The sequence below is a fragment of the Triticum urartu genome, unplaced genomic scaffold, assembly GCF_056163025.1.
Source record: "Triticum urartu cultivar PI428250 unplaced genomic scaffold, HENAU_Tu73 scaffold2, whole genome shotgun sequence".
Classification (NCBI taxonomy): Eukaryota; Viridiplantae; Streptophyta; class Magnoliopsida; order Poales; family Poaceae; genus Triticum; species Triticum urartu.
The window spans coordinates 11,624,554-11,630,101 of NW_028260368.1; the positions used below are offsets into that span (position 1 = coordinate 11,624,554).

Sequence of the window (5,548 nt, forward strand, 5' to 3'; positions counted from 1 at the left end):
GGAATAGCGGAATACAAAATTAAGAAACGCAAAAAAATAAAGGGGAATCTCACCCCCTTCTTTATCATAAAGAAAAGATATATTTTAAAACTTCTTTAAAAAGAAAAAGAAGTGCCTCTATATTTATATTATAGATTTATCCACTTAGATGAATAAATATTATTAATGAATATGTATCACAATCCATCTCGAGGTATTTGGATCAATACCTATTCGGTGGATCTTTTTTTTTTTTTTCTCTGCCAGGAACCAGATTTGAACTGGTGACACGAGGATTTTCAGTCCTCTGCTCTACCAACTGAGCTATCCTGACCTTTTCTTGTGCATCATCCTAGTAGAGTATTTGTATCTATGTCAATTAAAAGGACTAAAAATTAATTAAAGTATTTCAAATTTTAAATTTGAAAATGGGGGGGGTAGTCCTATGCATTGTGCATGGTTTACTTAAATAAAACTTAAAAATAGAGTGAATAACCAAGATTTCTTGCCGATACTCTAATAAAAAAGAAATCTATTCAATGAATAGGATAAGATCCATTGAGTTCTCTTCGCATTCCTTTGTGAAAGAGTAGAATGAGAAAGCTAATGAATCTTAAACCCATTGCATTGATAAAAAGAAAAAAAAGTGCATTGATAAAAAGAAAAAAAAAAAGAGGATAAATAATAATAATATAGTATAGTTAGGGAATAAAAGAGGATTTGGGGATAGAGGGACTTGAACCCTCACAACTTATAAAGTCGACGGATTTTCCTTTTACTAGAAATTTCATTGTTGTCAGTATTGACATGTAGAATGGGACTCTCTCTTTGTCCTCGTCCGATTAATCCACTTTTTTAAAGATCTCGAAAACTTTGAATTTTAATTGAAGAATTTGATTATTCAATATTCGATTGGAGTGGATTCACAATAATGAAAAAAAAAAATTATGATATGAGTTTTTTATTTCATAATCATTATCATTTCTAATTTCATTTTTAAAAAAGATAAAGAACCTATATTATAATTAGAATATAATATGAGTTCTGTGATTAATCGTTTGCTATGTCAGTATCTATACGTGTTTATTAAATGTATAAGGTATAAAACCCCTCTTTCTCTAATTTAGAACTAGAAGGAATTCCACTAACAACACAACGTAATTAACTCGATTCGTTAGAACAGCTTCCATTGAGTCTCTGCACCTATCCTTTTCCTTTGTATTCTAGTTCGAGAACCCCTTGTTTTCTCAAAACACGGATTTGGCTCAGGATTGCCCTTTTTTAATTCCAGGGTTTCTCTGAATTTGGAAGTTACCACTTAGCAGGTTTCCATACCAAGGCTCAATACAATCAAGTCCGTAGCGTCTACCGATTTCGCCATATCCCCATTTCCCTCTTCTTTGAGACCAGGATTCCTTGTGTAATTTCATCCATCTCTTAGTTTTTTTTTTGAATCATTGAGTTCATCACTCAACGTAGTCTAGCAGTTCAGTTCGACTCTATTTGAGAGACCTCGCTTGCTTATTGCAATTCAGAATTGAATTGATTCTATCCTTGATGTATTTGCAATTCAATCCGAATCAATATATCCAAAAGTTTTTATCTCCCCCACCTCCCGTCTTACTTTTTTATAGTATTCAAAATTATACTATAACGCTTGATATTTATTCTTTTTTTCTAATCAGAATTAGCAATTTTATTTACTCTGACTCTATGTTCCCCTTAGTGAAATATTAATCCTCAAATTATTAACAAATAATAAAGTCTATAATGATCGAATGAAAATACCAATAAATTCTATAATTTTATTTTTTAATATCCTATAGTTAAGCATATCAAGCTAACTTTATCTTTAAGAAGTTTTAGTATTTTTTTATTTTTATAAGTATAACTTCAAATTTAGAACTAGTTAATAGCTAAGATTAATAACTAATATCTGAGATTTTACGGATTTCCTATACTATACCTATTTCTATTTGTTACACTATTTCCGTTATGTAAGCCCACTTAGCTCAGAGGTTAGAGCATCGCATTTGTAATGCGAGGGTCATCGGTTCAAATCCGATAGTCGGCTTTTTTTTCTCTATCGATGTTCTACGAACAAGAATCTCTTTTTTTCCGAATTAAATGGAGAATCCAGGATCTTTTATGTTTTTTACCTTACAATTTTGCTAGATACAAAACAATAAAATAAATAATATATATACAAAAAAAAAAGATTTTGATGAAATTCCATTTTTTGGGGTACTTTAGTTGATTTTACTCTGTTTATCCTGTAGTTTAATTCAGTTTTAATTTCGATGTATTCTGTAATGTAAATACAATGAAATTAATTGTGTAAAATGAAATTTCAATAAAATAAAAAAAGGAGTCTTCATGTCCCGTTATCGAGGACCTCGTTTAAAAAAAATACGCCGTCTGGGAGCTTTACCAGGACTCACTAGAAAAACACCTAAATCCGGAAGTAATCTTAAAAAAAAATTCAATTCTGGGAAAAAGGAGCAATATCGTATTCGTCTTCAAGAAAAACAGAAATTGCGTTTTCATTATGGTCTGACAGAACGACAATTACTTAGATATGTACATATCGCTGGAAAAGCAAAAAGGTCAACAGGCCAGGTTTTACTACAATTACTTGAAATGCGTTTGGATAATATCCTTTTTCGATTGGGTATGGCTTCAACCATTCCTGGGGCCCGCCAATTAGTCAACCATAGACATATTTTAGTTAATGGTCGTATAGTCAATATACCAAGTTTTCGTTGCAAACCCCGAGATATTATTACTACGAAAGATAACCAAAGATCAAAAGGTCTGGTTCAAAATTATATTGCTTCATCGGACCCGGGGAAATTGCCAAAGCATTTGGCGATTGACACGTTGGAATATAAAGGACTAGTAAATAAAATCCTAGATAGGAAGTGGGTCGGTCTCAAAATAAATGAGTTGTTAGTTGTAGAATATTACTCTCGTCAGACTTGAACTTAACGAAAAAAGGAAAGGTTCATAGAATTTTCTTCCCCTTCCCCTTTCCCCGAACTAAATCGCCCTAAGACCATTACCATTAATTTGTATTTTCCCATCAACTAGCTAAAATTGATTAACCCTAGGATTAGGATCCTTTTTTCTTTTTTCCTCTATGTGTATTTTACATACCACAGTAATTTGCTATAGAGAATTTCTAATTTCTATTAAATCAAAATAAGATAATATAAGATATTATATTATTGCTGGAAAAAATTGTTATTTGATTTGATACATTGTGATCCTTAACGTTGATGAATTAAGAAAAACGGAAAGAGAGGGATTCGAACCCTCGGTAAACAAAAGTCTACATAGCAGTTCCAATGCTACGCCTTGAACCGCTCGGCCATCTCTCCTACATAACTTATTATGGAAAATAAACTGAGTGAATAGCGAGTTTTCTTATTCCTGCAGTACAGGTACAACCGCAACCACTCGGGGGTTCCATAGTTCTATTGGAAAAATTCCTTTTGATCTAAGTGGAAGGATACAGGATTTTTTACTAGAAATTGCGCTCGCTATAAAATAAAAGTTTTAATTTGGGTTTTCCCGCAACTAAAGAAAAAGAAAATGGAAGAATTCTTCTTATTGCATAATAAAATAAAGAAACCTTAGAATTCCGTTTGCATAAGATACGCTACACCATACTATCGAAATCAAAAATAGGGTATGAGACAATTAATAACTTTGAAAACACGAAATAGTTGATAACATAAGTTGTTGTTCAGAAATAGGAAAGTGGAATGAAATCCAGTCTTAGTCAAATATTTCATATCTCTTCGTGTCCAAGCAGAAGGAAAAGGATACAATTTGAGCTGAGCGGAAAATCCATATCTCTCTTATCCATTTAAAGCATATGGATTTAGAGTAGAGCATATGGATCAATCTATTTATAATTATAAGAATCGAATGTGTTTGTTTTTATGTTATTTTGTGAAGGAATGAAAACAATTCTATATAGAATGGGTTGGGAATTATGCCTAGATCCCGTGGAAATGGAAATTTCATTGATAAGACCTCCTCAATTGTAGCCAATATTTTATTGCGAATAATTCCGACAACCTCAGGAGAAAAAAAGGCATTTACTTATTATAGAGATGGTGCGATTTGACTCTTTTTTTTGCTTTTTTTTAGCCCTACCTATACCTCAGTCTTACGAAAAAGAGAGGGGGGTTGGCATAGAGAGAACCAAATTTGTAAAGCAAACAAACCCACGCTTCGGGAAGGTGAGGCGAACTAACAATTCCTTCCGTCGTGTATCCTCGATTGATGCGGCTTCAGATACTTCAATTGTAGATTTGAGTATTGAGCGAAAGGTTACACCTACAGGATATGGTATGGTATGGATTACAGGCCAATCCTACTCTATTAGTATCCGTAGGCAGCATAGGGGAGAAAAGCACTACACCTAGAAATAGGAATCAACAAGAGAAAAACTTTGTTAGAAATTACCCCTTTCCTGATCGGTATCAGGGCTGGGAAGAATGGTTGGGATAACAAACAACCATCAGGTTTGTACTTTGGATACCCCTATAACCATCAAAGATCGTTGAAGTAGCTAATTCCTCTAAATAGGAGGCGTTGAGAACAAAGAAATTATTGGAGCTATCGTTTTCCTCTAGCATTAATAGAATTCATTGGTGTTAAGAAAAACCTCTTGTGGGAAGGTTGGCTAGAGATTTCTTGGAAAAATACCAGCCCCTTTCGGTTCATAATGAGACGGGACTAATTCTATTTTGATTCTATAGATTATTTCGCTTAGTACTATTATGTACAGAAGGGAGGAGCCGTATGAGATGAAAACCTCATGTACGGTTTTGGAACGGAGATTTTTTGAATAGAATGAACGACCGTAACGGATGTTGGCTCAATCCGAAGGAAATTATGCGGAAGCTTTGCAAAATTATTATGAAGCTACGCGACTAGAAATCGATCCCTATGATCGAAGTTATATACTCTATAACATAGGCCTTATACACACAAGCAATGGAGAGCATACAAAGGCTTTGGAATATTATTTCCGGGCACTAGAACGAAACCCCTTCTTACCGCAAGCTTTTAATAATATGGCCGTGATCTGTCATTACGTGCGACTATCTCCACTATAGAAAGAAAAAAAAAAAAGAGAGGATCAAATTTTCTAGTAAATACTAGAAAAAAAGGGCTTTCTACATAGGGATCGTAAAAACAACGATTTTTCCCTATCAGCTGTAGGAAGGAAGGACACTTCACGAGAATCAAAAAACGAAGAAAGTATGGCCTATACTACTACTCTATGGATAAAGTTTCTCAAATTGATAGAGAAAGCACCGTAAAGATCAATTAGTGAGCGACTGGGTCGATACAACTAAAAAAAACTGCTTACTTATCCCATGATATGGGGCAAAATTTAGGAATCCGCTTATGTAATAGAGCCGATCCACTAAGGGATTAAGCAGCGGTGTAGTATCAGATCCCAAAGATAGTAAGTTCTTTTTTCTTTCTTATGGAAAAAAGTCTTTTTCAAGGATTCTATAGAGATTTCATATATGAAACCGGGATAGTT

General features: G+C 33.6%; 3 non-coding genes across 3 annotated transcripts; 1 reads left to right on the forward strand and 2 right to left on the reverse strand.

The window, feature by feature from the left end:
• Positions 1–240: 240 nt before the first annotated feature.
• Positions 241–313, reverse strand: TRNAF-GAA (transfer RNA phenylalanine (anticodon GAA)). Its single transcript has one exon. It is a non-coding gene; the product is annotated as a tRNA-Phe (tRNA).
• A 1,667-nt stretch (positions 314–1,980) lies between these two features.
• TRNAT-UGU (transfer RNA threonine (anticodon UGU)) lies at positions 1,981–2,053 on the forward strand. Its single transcript has one exon. It is a non-coding gene; the product is annotated as a tRNA-Thr (tRNA).
• Positions 2,054–3,272: 1,219 nt separating this feature from the next.
• Positions 3,273–3,359, reverse strand: TRNAS-GGA (transfer RNA serine (anticodon GGA)). Its single transcript has one exon. It is a non-coding gene; the product is annotated as a tRNA-Ser (tRNA).
• Positions 3,360–5,548: the final 2,189 nt, after the last annotated feature.